Source organism: Capsicum annuum, chromosome 12 (genome assembly GCF_002878395.1).
Source record: "Capsicum annuum cultivar UCD-10X-F1 chromosome 12, UCD10Xv1.1, whole genome shotgun sequence".
NCBI lineage: Eukaryota > Viridiplantae > Streptophyta > Magnoliopsida > Solanales > Solanaceae > Capsicum > Capsicum annuum.
This window is the reverse complement of record NC_061122.1, coordinates 169513882-169530867: the sequence shown is the minus strand read 5'-3', so window position 1 is coordinate 169530867 and position 16986 is coordinate 169513882.

Sequence of the window (16986 nt, the reverse complement as noted above, 5' to 3'; positions counted from 1 at the left end):
CAGAGCGTTGTGATAAACTGGAAATTTGGTTTCAAGTTAAGAGTTAACTTGAAAATATGGGAGGTTCTTGCTTCAGGGAATAGTGTTTAGTGAATTTAAGGATAAATTCACGAGAGGTGTACGTCGTGATTTTTTACTTTTGTAAGCTGAATATTTTCCAAGATATTATGTTTTTACTTTACTGTTGATGTAGATAAATAATCCAGTTGAAGAAACAGGTAACTCTTATATTTTTACTGTTGATATAGGCTAAAATCGGGCATAACTCAAGTGAGTTACTAGAACATGTAGAATATCAAAATACACATCTAAATACCTTAAATTGACATCGTAAATATATTTTTTTGATGTCCATTCTCAAAATTAAACTTTGAGAAATGTGTAATGACATTATAAAAAGAATTAGGACCAGTTCTACAGTTTAATGTATCACCAACATCAATTGTTTGTATACTTTGAACACCTAAAGGTTGTATGAATTATGATCAATTCTTTCTTAGACACCAGGAGCCATCTAGATCTTCACCATAAATGTTAACCCAATCATCACAAATGAAAGAACAGAAAAAAATCAATTCAATGACAATAGGGGTGTCAATAGTTCGGTATGATTATTTTTACAGAATTACACGACACTAATTTTTTAGTTGCTCTATAATGTACAATAAAAATAAGACTTTTTAAAACTGTTCCAATCGCCTCAGTTTCAGTACTATTTGGGTTAAAATTTTCTTGATATTTGTTATAAAACAAAAAAAATACCCTAATCATTCGGTATGATTATAGATTTATATGTTAAGCAATGTAAATATTGTATCCTATTAGTAGTTGAATATATCAACCCATGATACTTGCATATGTTTTGACGTGCAATTCTATAAAGAATTGTTTTAGCCTTGTCACTGCGTCCTATCAAGCCCGATAAAGACAACATTGTGTAACTGCTTTATATTATTTACATGCACCTACTAACAAAATATTCGCTCATGGATGCAGTATGGTTATTATATGACATATTATTCTTTGCATCCATAGTAATAACACTATTTATATAGCCATCATGTAATTGGAAAGCACCATTTTTGCAATGTATTTTGATAAAAGGTTGGTACCTGTGGAGGTTAGTTAGTCTCAGTCTATCCTATTTTTTTTTATTAAAATAGGAAAAGTGTATAAATGAGAACTGGAGAAAGTTGTAGCAATATTACTTGGAAAAAAACATAAATTACCCCCTAAACTTGTGACCACAATTTACTTTATCACTTAAACTTAAATGACAATTATTTACCCCCTTAACAACTTTAAAGTGTATTATTTTGCTTCCTTTGTGTGTCAGACCACTACGCGTGTGGACATGTCCAATTAGGGCGTGTTAATCGCTTAATTTGGCTCAAATTTATTTTTCTTACAAAAATAATGGTCATGTTCTTATTTAAATAAGAGACTCAACCCTAATCTCCTCTTCAAAAATAAAAATCCTAATTTCTTCTATTCTCCTCCATCTTTAATCAACCCAAAACCTAGTATTGATTTGAAATTGCTTAAAAAATTAAGATTTTTATTTCATTATTTTTATTAATCTTCTCTTATTTTTTCCTTCTTCTATTATTTCTTATTTCTTCTTCATCTCTTATTTCTATGAAAAAAGGTAGATTCCTTCATCTATTGTTTATTTAGCTTTTCTTGTCATTTTTTTCTTATATTATTAGTCTATTTTATAGTTTATGAAATTTGTTGGAATGACTTATTTTGTAGCACACCATGAGATTAGTTACCTTGTCTATGTTTTGTATGAAAGAGAATGTTTTTTATTTGATTCAAGAAGTTTGTTGTACTCATATTTTTGTGGTTCATTTGAAGACATCTAGGACTTCAACTAGTCCAGACATAAGTTATTGGGCATATCCTTATTATGAGGTAAGTATCAAATGTTTCTCTATTATTTTTTATCATGGCATATTCGATTGAGCACTAACGCTTTGCTTAAATTATTAATGAGTCCATGATCTTGTGAGTTTTGGTGTTTGAGTGACAAAGAAAGTAGTGATTTGAGGTTCAAATTTGTAATTTCTAAATTAATAGAAAAATTAGTTGAGTTTGATAATTTAGTGAAATCTTGTCATGCAATCAGCAGTCAATGAAGTTGTGAAGATGAAAATTTCTGAAGAATTTGTCAAGCCTAGAGTGTCCAAAAAAGATGATAATTGGGTAGATATGAAATTGAAAAAGTCAGAAGAAGATATTGAGAAGATAAAAGAAATGGAGAAGTAACATGGCTAATGAAAGGACTAGGGTTATGTTTTATTGTTGCATTGTTGCTATAAGCTATTGATTTGGGATGATCTATATAGAAAGACTCAATGAGTTACATTAGGAGTTTAGTGTGTAACAGTTTTTAATTTAATTTGATCTTTTGTAATCACCATTGACTTACCTATCAATCTAATGTAATTCTTTGTTTGTGTATTTATTTGCAATTAAGAATATCTTATTTGAATTCCTTACATTGTTATTCTATTTAGAGTTTCTTATGATAATGGTACACAAAAATAGACACAAAAAATGATACTTACAGATATCATTACCCAAAACTACAGTCTTAGATGCATGATATTGCTAGAAATATTTATGTCAACAACAACATAATTGTTTGACGAAAAAAACACAATTGAAGAATTAAGAGATCAAAACATTGAAGTCACATTTGCATAGTTGTTAATTATTAGACAAAAAAAATCATCACAAAAAATAATCACTGTTGCATATTTGTTTTACAAAAACATATCTATCCAGGAAAAACTATATAATTATTTGAGAAAATCAGACATCAAATACATGACAAAAATTTGAACAAATAAAACTTTAAATACTAGACAGCAGAAGAACTTGTATAGATCAAGTGATTCATTTCTACAGCTTTGATACTTGTCTTCATTCTTTTTTGTGCTCTCATTTATTGAAGTTCTTATTGGGTGACAGTAGGCTTTTCTTTCCATTTCACACCTAATCTTAGTTTATGATGCCTATGATTTTCAGTTACAATAGAGGATTTCAAAGGCATTCCAGACTGCATTAATAAAAATAAACATATTAGTCTTTTGATTATTGACTTGAATATTGAAAAGTGTAAATCATTCAACCAATTACATTATAGATTTTAAAATTACTTTGTGTATGTAGAACCCTCATCCCAACTATACTTACCCTTTTAAAATTAGTCCCTCGACCCCTATCAGTAACACCACCAAGATTACATGTAGGATCAGCAACCTCCTCTATCCCTTCTACTGTCTCTACCACCATTTGATATAGGAGCAGCAATCATTCTACCCCTTCCAATGACACCATCAACATTTGATGTAGGAGAAATAATTCATCTACCCTTTTCACTGACACCACTAACGTTAGATGAATATACAGTAATTTCTCTACCTCTACCAGTCCCTCTTCCCCTTCCAATTACACCACCTATATTAGATGTAAAAACAACAGTCCATCTACCTCTTCTAGTCTCTTTTCTCCTTTTACCACCAATCATATTTGTAGTAGCAGCAACAACTAGTGCTGCTGCAGCAATAACCTAATAGGAAAAATAATATCAAAATTTAATAAAATAATATGAATTAGTAATAACTTAACAAGATAAATTTTACCCATTTTGTAAAATATTTGGTCTTTCTCTTCCTCTGTTTGTGCTTGGTTGAGACTAACTTGGAGCTATAAAAGAACCAACACTTGAACTTGTCCATCTTCCTCTACCAATTATAGCTTTTGCACCCAAAGGATAATCCCTCTTAATATGACCCTTTGCATGACAAGTGTTGTAGGTCATTTCAACACCTCATTTGGTTAACTTACTTGTCTTGTTCTATGTTTAATTTTTCCTTCTACACTTAGAAAGTCTTCCTGGCACTTTTCTAATTTTAGGTGGTATAACAAGAAGGTTGGTTAATTGTGGTCACATTTGCATTCCAGTAACAGGCTGAGTAAAAAAGCTATTAGTCTTTTAGTATGTTTCCTTCTTATACCAATGTAAGACATAGTGAATAGGCTCCAATCTTCTAAAATAAAGTGCAGCTATAGCATGACATCAAGGTATGCCTTTTAGCATCCATGATCTATAAATACATGTCTATTATTCAACTACACTATAAATGAATTACCCCAATTTTCCTTAACCTCAAAACCATATTCACCATTTTATTAAAGGGTACACTTCATTGATTTTGAAGTGTTCTCAACTAATACCTTTAAGGTTATTAGAGAAATATCAGTTATTCAACTATCAGAGAACTAGCTAAGATTATCTATTCTTCTATAATACCTTATGTTTTGAAGTCACTATACAAAATACGTCTCATGCCTTCGAGTTATAGAGATATCATATGAGTTGTATATTCAACTCGTACCCTTGATAGTGTGTGGTAGGTGATATTCTATTTAAGGTACGACTTAAACCTTAGAAGTTATAGGGTGATCATACGAATCATACATAGTAAGTCATAACCAAGTCAGTGTGAGGTGAGATGAGTTCTGTCTAGGGTACGAAGGGATAAGTGTTAGTCGTATAACTTGTTACGAGTTGTTAGAAATGACTTATATCCTAATCAGTGAAGGATACAAGAATCAAACCTTATGTTTTGATATCCTTATAAGTTACTTAGACATATATTAAGTCCCCAAATGGCTCCTAGCTCATGAACAAGCTGAAACATCCCTTAGCAATTAAGTTCTTCTAAAGAATATAACTATAGTAATATTCAAACGAGCATAACTTCTGTTGTACTAAAAATTTCTGAGCTCAAGTCCAAAAAATAGGTAGATAATTGAATTAGTTTTCCAATGATACCAATTTTTCCTTGATTCGATATCAGAGTGAAATGTTATGTCCAAATTAGTGATGCACTGTCAAAGCTGCCAGTAGGGTACGACTCATACCCAGACCACACGAATCGTCAGGAAGAATCATACCCATAATAGTAGGGGTCAAAATTTGGGTTCCTAGGTATGACTCATACCCATAACATACGAGTCATACCCAAAAATGTTGGGACGGCTCCTAGATGATTTCTAGAAGGTTTTTAAGGGAGTTTTTGGCCTTTTCTCCCTTTATAACTCTCAACCCACGACATTTAACCCCAAGGGGCATTACTTTTCCTCACTTTTCCATTTATTAAACAACACAAAACCCCTATTTACATTCTCATGAATAATATTAGGATTTCTTCTCAAGATCATCTCCCAAGTCTCAAGGGTCAAGTTTACTTCACCAAGCCAAGAACTTTAAGGTATCTAGGATTATGAACAAGGGTACCCTTTCACCCTTGTGCCTAAAGTGAATGGTTTTAATATTTATTTATTTGTTTTGAATTAGGTTTCATACCTAAATTGCTATATTCTTGAAGTATGTTGTTACTATGATATTGAAAGCTTTAAGTACATCAAGGATTGCTTATATTCATGTTTTACTTGTACAATTCATGTTGTGATTTTGATTTCATCATCTTGTATCTATATTGTTGAAAGATTTTAATATGATCATTGAGCATGAAATTTTGTTATGAATTTCCATGAATTTAAAGGATGAATTTTAAGCCCTAAGTTAAAGTATTGAGTTTATAAGAAGATTATGCTCTTAAGCTCCATTTATAAGTTCTGTATCATGATTTAAAGTAAAGATTGATCTTTTGATCTTAATATAAAATATGGAATCCACATTTTTTCATCCTGATTATGATTTTAAGAAAGAGATGCATAATTGGTTTTCATTCTATAAACCCTTATGTCATTTTAAGGAAGATTTCCTAAAGTATAAGTATATAAGTAATATGGGAGCAGTATTTAGCATAAGTTGGATATGAGTCCAAAGTCACATGCCCTAGAACTATGTACCACCATAGGTTTAATTCCCAATATGGATTAAGTATAGTGATTACTAAGTTAAGGTTCTATTCTGATGGCAAGGGTAGAACAGCTCTCCCCAACGTGGGTAAGACGTTGGACTCCATGAACACTCATATGATTTATGCCGATTATAAGAACCTCCCCAAAGATGAATAATTAAAGCTTTTAGAAACTAAGTGTTATGGCTCACAAAGTTTACCCTTAAGTTTCATTACTCATGTTTATGATTTTACATTCTTTGTTTTATTCAGGCTCAAGGTGAGTCATTTACACTTAGCATGCATTATTGAAAGTTATCTAAATATTTAGTTATTGTTTTATGTATGCCTTCACCCCCACATACTCAATACATTCCAGAGATACTAACCCATATATATGTGTATGTGATACATTATCTTATAATGTTGTTTCTGGTGCTCAGTTCCAGTAGCATAATTGATTACGAGCATCACCACCTATATCCCAACTTTTAGTGAGTCCTTATAGTCTGAGGGCCCAGTTTATCAGACTTGGATATTGATAAAGTTTTTCAATTATTTCTTTTCTATTTATGTGCAGGTCATCTGGGTTTTGTCCCAATGGCTCTTTAGTTAGAAGTAGAGGTTTGTCCGACTATTTTCATTTTAAGTTCAAAAGTGTCAGTTTTAAAGGATTTCAAGCTAAAGAATTTCAATTAAGATATTAATTAAGTTATATTTAGATTTCATATATCAAGTTTACTTTTATCATGAGTTCTAAGTTTAGAAGGTTTAAAGGGTTAGCTGGGACTACTCAAAGTCTTGGGCACCGTGAGATGTCCAAGGGGTACTTATGGGACATTACAAACTTGGTATCAAAGCCTAAGGTTTTAAAGAGTCCTAGGGAGTTAGACAAGTTGTATTACATAGAGTCTTGATCATGAATGTGAAGCGGCCATATTTATGAGCAAGAGGCTACAAAATGAGTTAGGAATCATTATTTCTGTCATGATCTATCGTGCGTATAGTTTTCTTTATCGTCCTTTACTTATGATTTTACGTAACATAATATGCCTCCTCGCTGAGCCAATGCACTTATAAATGGTGACCAACCACTCATGTATGTCAACCCTTTGAATCGAAACGTGTCTCAAACTGAACTTTGGGTTGCCTTTCTAAAACACCTTAGTTTTTGGACCTTAGAAAATTTCCTAGAATTCTAATCTATAAACCTAATATGCCTCATAGGTATGAGTCATATGTTACAGTATGGATGGTATGGTACAGTCATATGCTGATCAGTGTTGGTCGGTGGGATGGATTTTGGTTATTGGAATGGGTACGACTTAGGGGTATGAGTCATATTAGTGGTTATGGATTGTTTGGTTCCTTAATATTATAATTGGCTAGTTAGACTCTATATGAGTATGAGTGGTTTACTATGAGCCAGAAGCCAGGGTACGAGTCATACCTAGGAGTCGTATGGTGGACAGTGTCTAAATTTTCCATGGATTTAAATCTGCCAGGGGTACGGATTGCATGCTTTAGATACGACTTGGTTGGATGAGTTGCATGCTGGATATTTTTTTATTGAAATATTAAGGCTAGGGTACGAATGGAGGGTACCACTGGTATTGGAAGGGTACGACTCATGAGGATTAGTTATATCCCTGTGGCAGGATTTTGGTGCAACTTAAGTGGGGGTATTTTGGACATTTTCCCACTTATCCTAATAAGTTACCAAAACTTCTAATCTACATAGAAGACTATTTACCCTATTATCCCATTCCTTAACACTTAGAAACTCTTCTAAACACTTAAAAATTCTATCAAAAGCTTTTGGAAAAGGGAAGCTAGGGTTTCAACTAGAGGTATGATTTGGGCTTGTCTTGGTGATTTCTTTCTATCATATACTTGGTTTAAGGCATGATCTCTTCCCTTATTGTTAATTTTATCTAAAGGTATGGTTTTATGAATGTTTTCATGTTTTCATTAATTGTATGATTTCGGTCTTCAAATTTGAATTGGGGGTTTTGATATTAATTGGTTGGTTATGGTTTCCTATGGTTTTAATTATGCTTTTATATGCATTAATGGTGGTTTTGTATAATTGGATTACATAGGAATGGTTTAATGGTAATTGGAATTCATTTTGGTTATATTATGCCCCAATGTGTTTGACAAAATGCTTATAAAGATATGTCTATTACATTGACTACTTTTAATGGAACTCTTTCTTGTTTTAAAACTTAGTAAAGATAGTATGCATAGTTTAAATGGTTTGGAAAGGTAAATGGATAAATAGTTATGCTTATGGGGTACACGAAATCCACAAAGTGGATTAATATGGCAAATGGAAGGGCACTTGAAGTCCCCTTAAACCTATTTATGGTTGGCTATGGATAATACTTGCAAGTAAGGAATGGTATGACGATACCAATATTAATGGCCTTTGTTAATAAATGGATAATGGTTTGGTTATTTGGAAATTGGTTTTAATTAGGCAATAACAGAGAGATGTGTAGTAAAGTCGTGGAAGGTGGAGGTCCTGGGGGGACCAAAACTAGAAACTAATATTTTTGAGATAAGGTTGATCTTGGTGATCGTGTGCATAATCTCACACTATATTTTGGGGGATGTACTATTCATCCTAAGGTTTTCTTCCCTGGTCATACAGCTACATGCACTGGGGCCCTTTCAATAGGGGGAGCTGAACCTATATAGCCCATGGATGATTTAGGATGGCAAAGCTAAATAGCCCAGGTAAAGATTTTAATGGCATGCTAAGCCCGGTCCTCTTTCCCAGCATGATTATATACATATATATATGTATATTTGTGTGCATATAGATGGTTTTACTTGGTTTTATAAATGGCATTATTTTATCCTTATCCTGAGATCATGCTAGAATTCATCCGCTAACCCATCTACTGACGGTTGTATACCCATGCTATGCAGAAATCAACTATTCTACTCTTCCTATATAGTGATCGACTCGGGGAGAGAATTTGGACTGAAGCGGTAAGCTTTCATCCTTTCGAAAGGCTCTATTTCATGTTATGGACATATTTAGGCATTTTAATTTTATTTTGGATATTGGTTTTGGCTATGGTTGGGGGCATGTCCCAATCGAATTTTATTACTCTTTTAGTTAAAGGCTTCATGGTACTTCTATGGGTTGGAATAGAAGGGATCGGTATTGGTGTTGGCCTTAGCATTGGAATAAGCCAATGGGCTCACATCATTGGAAGATATTGTTGGTTGTTCCATCCTATCTTATTTTGGGATTAATTATATTATGTTTCAGAACTTATTTGGTTATGACCTGCTTTATGGGCCTTGGTATGGTTTGATTATTGGTATGGGATAGTTGGACTAGATTAGGTTGGTCACGATTATGACCTTATCCCAGAGTCTTCATATAAGCTATTACACTACCTTGCTATATGCTCGAAATTTAGCCAACTCAGAGAAGGCGGATAAAAGTAAGGTTGGGTAATGGGGATGGTCTCTGGTCCCGATCGGACTTCGGATGCCCATTATATTAAGGCCCCCAATTGGGTCACATAAAGTTGGTATCAGAGCCTATTATGAAAAGGCCCCCAATCTCTTGGTGTGGAGATTAAGGAGAAGCATGTAGTAGATCCTATCTTTATGAAAATCAAGAGTGACGTTGGTAGGCAAAAGGTAGTGGTATTTGAGATCAGTGGTGATGGTACTTTATGGTACCAAGGAAGGTTGTGTGTTCCTGATGTCGACGGTCTGCTACAAAGGATTTTGGCTGAGGCGCATGAGTCACACTATGTTGTTCATCCTATCTTGACTAAGATGTATCATGATCTCAAAGAGATCTATTGGTGAAATGGCATGAAGAGGGATATGGTTGATTTTATGGACAAGTACATGGTGTGTCAACAGGTTAGGGTTGAGCAGATGAGGCCAGAAGGGTTGTATCAAGAAATTGATATACCCGAATAGAAGTAGGAAGTGATTAATATGGACTACATTATCGGTCTTTCTTGGTCTCAAAATCAATATGATTTGATTTGGGTCATCATGGATAGGACGACTAAGTCTTCCCACATTTTGATAGTGCAAACTACCTTCTCGGTGGAGGATTATATGAAGTTGTATTTTCAGGGGATTGTGAAGCTGCATGGGGTACCTAGTTTGGTTATTTCAGATCATTGTCACACCCCTTTTTAACTAAGAAAAAAGATTTTATTTTAATTTGAAAGGGTTTTTATTATTAAGTGACAAAAGATAAAGATTTGTTTCAAAAAGGATTATTTACATTTTAACTCAGAGTCACCACTTGACATAAATCTGGTGGGCCAAGTCACCTTTAAAAATCCTTTTTCAAAGCAGTTGGACTCTAAAACTAATCCACAGATAGAAATTCCAGCTAAGGAATTTTGTTGACCGAGTGAAAAGTGTTAGGCACTCCTCAGTCCAGTTGTTCGACCACGGTTTCTCTGTAGAGTATATGGGACAGCATGAACACTATGAATGTATAAACCAACAAACACAAAAGCACGAAAACAAACAATCAACCAAACAAAACCAAAATTAGTGTCCAGTCCAAGTTATAAATCCCAAAAATGAAAAAGGCAAAAATGTAAACCTACTCTATTCTAAACTAATCCAAAACTAAACTTCACCCGGTGTTCTGGGCCTTGATCATGCATCTTCTTCAAGTACAACATTCTCAGACATTCTCTGAATAAAGCAATACAGATACCTCGGGGCATTTCCCAGCCAAATGAGTATAATTAAGTCAAGTGCGATAAAACAAAGCCATTCAACACACATTTCAGACATTCCATCAATCCGCAATTTCTAAATTTGCCTACCCGAGCCTACCATTTGCCTACCAAACTCAACCTTTCATGATACTATCTTGTCTAACAATATCAAAATTATTCAACTAACAAATTAAATATTCCAAATAAGATAATGAATTAGCCAACTTTCAACATCATCCCCACAATTAAGATTTACCCTCCAAATTAAGCCAACTTCTTTGATTATCCCATTCACACCATCAATCAATATCAATAATCAACCACAATGATATAAAATATATCAAAATTAATGAAAACAAAATTCACACAACAATAAATTTACCACATCAAGTGTCAAATAATTAATTAATAGAGAATGAGATAAAGAGTAGACCTTAATGACGCTTTTATTCGAGTATTACTCAATTAAACAAGATGGGGTTTGTTCCCAAAACCTCAAATCAAGCTTCGGTAAATAACCACAACTCAAATAAAACCTCAGTAGTAGACAAATCCAAACCCCCCGACTCTATTTTTATGATTAGCCAATATTTTTTGATAGGATTTCTTTATCAGTGGATTGGATTTTAGGTGGGTTTGAGCTAAATTCATTTTTTTTGTTTTGCTGGATCTCCGATGAGCTCAGACAGTGATGAAAAAGAGAGGTTGGTCATCGATTTCAGCATTCTAGGTGTGTTTCTATGGAAGTTTTCACAATTGGGTGTTCAGGGACTGGAGCTGCTGTAATTTCTGGTAGGTTTTTGTCAGAATTCTCTACTTGTCCAATTTACTCTCTCACTCTCTGTATTCTCTCCATCCGTTCACCTTTTTTTTCTTATTTTATTTCTACACTCTCTTGATTCTCTATCTCACCCTCTCGATCTTTTCTCCATTTTGCTATCCCATTCTCTGTGTGTTTGTCGGTGTGTATATAGAAAGAAAAGGATGAGTGTTTTTCTTTTACTCTAATCTGTGTGTTCTGGTGAACTATGTATATGCTTTCTTCGATGGCTATTTGTGTATTATGTGCATTTTTGTGAGGTGGTATGGTTTTTGTGCTACGTGTAGATATGAGAATTACTATGTGTGTATCTGTGGAAATAACAAAAATAGAGGATCTCTCTTCTTCTCTATCTTGATCATCTCTGTGTGTATATGGAGTATGTATTCTTATTTCTGTGAGAGTCCTCCCCTTATCTGTATTTTATTCTGTTAGGACGATTGAGAAATGGAATCATGCCTATTGTATTTGTTATCAATTCTCCCATATAAGGTGTAGTGTATTAGTTCTCTTTATTGGGAAGAAGCTTGAAAGTATTTTGTGAGTGGGGTGGGGTATGTGGGTAGAAGGGGGTATGGGGTAGGGGTAGGGTGGTTAGGATAAAATAAAATTAGTTAGAGGGTTGTTATTTTTGTTGTGATTTTGTTATTTAGATTTTTATGGGGTAAATTATTAAATGGGTGAGGATACGTGGTAAGATGGGGGTAAAATTGTAAAAAAATGATTTTGGATAGACAAAATTATGTGTCTACATCATTCCCCCTTTGGATATAAACACAAAGTGTTTTTGGCCAAAGAAGTAGACAACGAGATAGAATATTTTCCCGAGTATTAATTAAAAGAAAGAAACGGAAGAAAGAAAGGTAACCAAGTCTTGATTTTGGGCCTCCTACTTACCCAAATTATGAGGGGATCCAATCGCAAGTATTTCAAAGGGTTAGAAGGAGAGGGACTATATTAAGTTGGAGAGTCGAGTAAGGCCCTATCGAGGTTCTGGTCCCCGGCTCTATTATTACATCAAAAATAAAAATTACAATTTAAAAAGATAAGTGAAATTACAAAAGTCCTATCTATGCAGCTTCTTTTGGACTCTTGACTTGAGTTTCTGATGCTTTCAAAATTAACAAAAGATCTGATCTTCTTTGAGTTAAACTTGAGAACAGATTCTTTCTCCATACAAAATTTGATGTTGGAGATGAACTCACAAATTAACCATGTTCTGTCGGTGGTACTTCTGAACCTTGATCCTGAATTTAAAAATCTTTACCCTATTCTTCAGGCGGTCTCCTGACTTACAATTTCTTCACTTTCTTTCTTGACTTTCAATTTCATCACCCTGTTCTCCAGGTGGGATCTTGACTGCTATTTTTAATCTTTTGATTTTCAATTTTTCCACCCTATACTTTGGGCGGGCCCCCGACTTATAATTTTCTTATTTTATTGACTTTCAATTGCTTCACCTTGTTGCTTGACTTTCAATATCTTAACCTTGTTGCTTTAATCTCAATTTTATCACCCTATTCTTTGGGCGGGCTCCCGAGTTGCAACTTCTTTACTTTGTTATCCAGGCAATCTCCCGACTTTTAATTTCATCATCCTATTCTTTAGGTGGGATACTGACTTATAATTTCCTCACCCTATTCACCGGGAAAGCTCCCGATTGTAAATTTTATCACCCTGTTCTTTAGGCAGTCTCCTGTCTTGCAATTTCCTCACTCTGTTCTCCGAGTGAGCTCCCGACTTTCAATTTCATCACCTTGTTCTTCAGGTTGGCTCCTGACTTGCCATTTCATCACCCTATTCTTCAGAAAGGCTCCTGACTTACCATTTCATCACCCTATTATTCAGGCGGACTTCTGACTTGCTATTTTATCACCCAGTTCTTTAGGCTGGCTCCTGACTTCCTATTTCATTACCCTGTTCTTTAGGCAGGATCCTGACTTGCTATTTTATCACCCTGTTCTTCAGGCGGGCTCCTGACTTGCTATTTCATCACCTTGTTCTTTAGGCAGGCTCCTGACTTACTATTTCATCAACCTGTTCTTCAGGCAGGCTCCTGACTTGTAATTTCACTATCTTATTCTTCAGGTGGGCTCCTGACTTGCCATTTTAGCACCCTGTTCTTTAGAAGGGCTCCTAACTTGTGATTTTATAACCCTGTTCTTCAGCGGGCTCCTGACTTTCAATTTCATCACCCTATTCTTCAGGAGGACTCCTGACTTACAATTTCATCACTCTGTTCTTCAGGTGGGCTCCTGAATTTCTATTTTATTACCCTGCTCTTTAGGCTGGATCCTGACTTATAATTTTACCACCTTATTCTTTAGGCAGGCTCCTGACTTACTATTTCATCATCCTATTCTTCAAGCGGTCTCCTGACTTGCAATTTTATCACCCTGTTCTGCATGTGGGCTTCTGAAAGCAAAATTAAAACTAGAAGAAAAATTATCCTACACAATTATGATAAAGAAAGATTTCATTTCCCAGAAAAATAAAGTCTCATTTTGCTAGGAGGGTCCTAAAGTGAAACTCCTAATAACAGGAATTCAATCTTCTTTTTTTCCCAGTTTATCATCAAAAGCTTTTGTGGGTGTCAAACCCAATCACAATTACTTGCAACAATGCATAATGCAAAGATGGATCATGATTTTGATCAACAAATGCACCCTTTTGAGGGTAAAATTGAATGACTGAGACCAACAAGTCCCTCTCTTAAGAGTGAAAGTAAAAGATTCTTACTAAAAGTGGATCTTTAGGATTAAAGGCTCAAATTAGGAAGTGCACCTCCTAGCCATGAGACAGGAAAGACCCAAATTAGAGAATGTGTCTCCTAGCGGTACAAGATGATGAGTTTTACCATAATAATGATTACCAAACCTGTATAGCAACACTGCTCTTGCATTTGCATAAATGAGAAATTGTACCTTTGGATATTTTCGCTTTAAAACCTTTAATTTGAAGGTAGAAATTATCCCTGTTTCATAAAAATAAAACTTATGAGTTTAAAACAGGGTGGTTGGCTTGCGGCTTTACCTATTGAAGTGATTTCTCTTGCACTTGTCTTGCTGCACCATTGATCCAAACTTGAAATATTAAGAGTGACTCTAAAACAAACACAGTATCTCCGCTTTGCTATATTTCTCAGATAAACCCTTTGAACATTAGTATTTCCATGAGTTCACAGACTTATCTGTTGACAAAACTTTTTGCAGGCCTTATTTCAGCTCAAAATCGTGTCTCTTTTATGTGCTGACTTATTGTCTTGCTCTATGAAATTGAAGAAGTTGGTAGCTAGTTTTGAAATCGTTTCTCACTTGTTTTGACATGGACTTGACTCAAAGATAAAAGAAAAATGACAATAATTTTTTATTTGGATAACTGAATCAAGAAATTAAAATAAAACTATAGAGAATAAAGAAAATACAATGAATGTCCCCCTTGAAACAAAGAAAAGAAAAATTTATCTGAAAATGATAGTCAACTCTAATGATTATGATATACATTTTGGATTAAGCTTTCTGATCTTCCATCCAAATTTTCCCCCAGTTGTTGTTGAGTTAATGACTCTGAAATTGAGTTACTTCCTTGGGCCAATCGCATTTAGAGACCTCATTTAGCTAGTGACACCTTGAAGGGTTTTTGCCAACAAGCCTCTCTCATTTTCTTTTTCTCAGCTCACCATTGCATTATGGTATCCGTGAGAGTTTTTCACCAGTGAGACTCTCTTATTTTCATTTCTCTCAACTCATAGTCATCTTACGGTGCCCATGAGGGTTTTCACCACTAAGACTCTCTCACTTTTATCTCTCTCAACTTACTATCGCCTTATGGTGCCTTTGAGAGTTTTCACTGATAAGACTCTCTCATTTTTATTTCTCTTGATTCCTTACGCTGAGGAAAACAAGTAGTTCCCAAAATTTATTATCATATGCATTTTATTCTTAGCCTTAACATTCTCAAAGATTGATCTGAAGGTCTTTATTTAGTTGTAACTTGGCTTTTTGATAAGGTTAGAAAGAAAGGATAACATTAATCCCAAACAACACTTGAAGTGGGATAGGACTTACAACTTTTGGAATCAACTCAAATAATGAGGATCAAATCATGCCCTAGTTTTTTTACTGGGTAATTCTAAATTATTTATTTGGTTGGACCAAAGCCAGAGTAGGGCAGCCTATGTATCTCACCCTCGAGAGAGGAGAATTAGGGCATACGTAGTTCAGCCAACTCGTTCTTTATTTGATTCTAATTTCTTTTTTTCTTATTCTTTTTCTTTCTCTTTTATTGACTCTTTTCTCTTTGGGATTTTTTCTGACTCTATTTTGCTTGACACTCTTCTCTTTTCTTTCTTTTTGGACATATTTTTTCTCTCTTCTAATTTTTTTTTTTGAAACTTTTCAGACTCTATTCTCTTACTCGATAATTTTCTTGATCTTTGTTGACTCTATATTGATTCCAAAAGAGAGGTATGAAAGAAAAATAAAAATAAAGCTCAAATGGGGTAAACAAAGGATGACATAATATTTGGATGGCAGAATGAAATGCCTTCGTCATATCAATCCTTGAAAATGCAAATGCATATCATGCAGTATGAAAGTAAAAGATGAGGATCATTTGTGACATCTTTTACAAAATTAACTTTAACTGAGTCTGTACACCACTACTTCTTCTATGCTTTTCTAGCGTACAACTCCACTTTTGTTGTAGATCCCTCACTTTGAATGACTCATGCTTTTGTAGAGCTAATTATCTTCCTGCTTCTCTTGATATGGGATTGTGCATCCACTGTTTGACCTAATTGAGACACTTCTTTCAATTGATGATCAAGTTATTCTTGTGATTCTCAAAGGCAATGGCCTTAATTTTCAAAGAAGGCTTCTACATTGTCACCAAATGTCTTAACATTCTACCTATTCCTGAGATGCCTTTTTATAACTTTAGCCCTCTTATTCAAAGTTCATGCATAAACTGGATTTTAAGATCTAACGGAAAATTTTGGTATCATGTCATATCATAAGGACCAATATAAAATATACCGTCTAAAGAAAACAAACAAATAACATATATTTAAAATGCAAAGGGAAAAGGGACACTCCATTTAATTGAAATGAAAGATAGAAGAGTTTGAACATAAACGACAAGGGACAAAACAAGATAGATCCCAAACTTTAACCCTGAAATAATTTGGATAACAGAAAAAAACAAAACAAACTACCAGACCTCTTCCTAGTAAGGAGAGGAATGACTTCTCAATTGTTGAGCCTGACATCTTAGCCATTGGTTTGTATATCAGCATGACTAGAGCTTTCACCAATGTCAATGTTCTACACCATAATCGATTTATCTTGAATCATTTTTTATATTTCTCTTTTATAAGCAGTACAATCTTTAATACTGTGACCCTGAACATCAGAATGATATGCACATTATACATTAGGATAAAAACTTCTTAAATATGGTTCAGGAGTATACCCAAGGAGAGTAGTGATCATGCCTTACTGTACCAATCTTTTGAATAAACTAGCATCTGACTCTGTGTAAAGCTATCCATTGATTTCTG